The sequence below is a fragment of the Branchiostoma lanceolatum genome, chromosome 1 (genome assembly GCF_035083965.1).
Source record: "Branchiostoma lanceolatum isolate klBraLanc5 chromosome 1, klBraLanc5.hap2, whole genome shotgun sequence".
NCBI classification, from domain to species: domain Eukaryota; kingdom Metazoa; phylum Chordata; class Leptocardii; order Amphioxiformes; family Branchiostomatidae; genus Branchiostoma; species Branchiostoma lanceolatum.
In genome coordinates, this window is record NC_089722.1 from 19237426 (window position 1) to 19239521 (window position 2096).

The following is a 2096-nucleotide window of genomic DNA, read 5'->3' on the forward strand; positions in this document are numbered from 1 at the left end:
GTACTTACACTGAGCGATATCGTCGTAATTCAGCTCCTTCGCCATCTTGGCTCCTTGGCAAGGATGACGTTGTCGTCTCCGGTTCCGACGGTTTCGGGGAAAGTGTCAAGAACGCGCGACCTTTGTTCTAAAGGTAAAAGCAATGGCGTCTTCTCTATAGACGCTAAAGGGTGACGCGTTGACAGGCTCCAAAACTGGTTGTTCTTCTGCCAGACAAAGTAGGCGGTGCCGAGTCAGACGGAAGCGCCATGGGCTCGTCACCAGGTGACGTCACTGGGGGCCAAGATGGGGGTTACAGGAATACCGTGATCGATGATTTTTTTAAGGCGGCGTTTCGATATTGCCCTTACTTTAATGATTTTAATACAAGAGTTTTTTTATCTTTGGAAAGTGGGGACATTTGACGCATCAGTAAATTGTCAATTTACTATATCTATACACCCTTAACTAGCTTATTGTAAAGGAGGTCATTTCGGAATAAGAACAAGTTCATTACAAATTCTTACACGAAAGGTAATTACGAATAGAAGGATAGGTACAATTAACGAAAAACCGTGACAGTGTGGTACGTGGCTCTAGTTTCAACGCTTATGTACTAAATCTAAGCTTGTTCGCTTTGGCTTCTTTTCTTGGAGCAGTTCACGACCATGTTTTGACAATATACAATTACTAGAGTTAAGTATTTGTGCTACATATACTTCAGGTTTGCTATGTTAGTTTAGCGATTACGGGGTCTTTTTATGAAAATGAATTGGTATTGAATTTTTCTTTTTATTTGAGTCGAATGTGTGACAGTTGTGTGCCGATTTGTTAAAAATAGAGAGAACGCTAGCGACCACAACCCCCCCCCCCCCAATAAAATGGTATGGCGACCCTGTGACGTCACAATTCAATATGGCGGCCACCACACATGCCAACGGATCCAACAAAGATTTTGATACGCAAACCTGTAAATATTTTTTCGCAGAAGCCGGTCTACTATTTTTGTGCAATGTCCAGTATAAATATGTATTCCCCATTCCCTGTATTCTTTTTATTCAGCTCTCCATTCCCCCCTCTCCCACACAGTGGCACGGCCTGGAACCCTGATTAACCTTGCATAGCCCGGCTGACTCGAAGCGTGACCTGATTTCTCTCTGAAGGCTCGTCACACGGAATCATGGGGGTAAGGCAGGCAACCTCTGACCTCTCGCGACCCGTGGCGGAAACCTGCCAAGAACTGGCTTCGCGATGACGTCACGCGATTGGGGGATGATGAGTCAGTCGTCAGGGTGATCGCAGGGGATGATGGGATCGGGTCGGCTTGAATTGAGAGCGCTAAACTTCCTGACACAGCGATATGGAAATTCGTTACATGTACTGGGCGTGTGGTGGATGGTTTCTTGAAAAACACTGAATAAAGTCGAAACCGGTCGAATTCCGTCTCAGCGATGTCATTATTCCAGAACTACGAATGGTGTTATGGAAAGTCGTTACATGTACTGGGTGTGTGATGGAATGAATGAATAAATGAACGAGCGAACGAACGAACAAATGAATAAATGATTGAATGAATGAATAGATTGATGAAGGGTATAAGAGAACGAACAGTATGCAACCTAGTTTATAGAAAATAATTTGCAGGGTCTGTGTAGAAAGGGTTTTAGACTACCTACCAAAATCATTAAGTAAGACATGATGAAAGCCTAGATAAATCTGGATGTCATGTAGCATGTGGTCGAGTCAACATGTGTTTGGCTAAGATAACCGTAAAGAGAAGTCATGTCAGCGTTGGCGATACGGATCATGTACGTCAGCTTATCTTCGGTAGCAAAAAGGATATCTAATCTGACATACTAGTACCGGCCTGATCGGTCATACTAACATCTGTAAGAAAACGGGGACGATCTTTCTTCTTCTTTCGTAATGTCCGTATCATCTGCCGAGAAATCGGAAATTACCGACATGTATCAGGTCAACCGACTGTAAGGTGTTTGGACCATCGCACACCGGGGCATGCCAGTACTCTTTTTCGAAAGGTATGGTAGGTTCTTTAACGTGCGTGGGGTATGGTTCTCCCAAATATCTGTTGGAATAATGAAGAATGAAACGCTGTA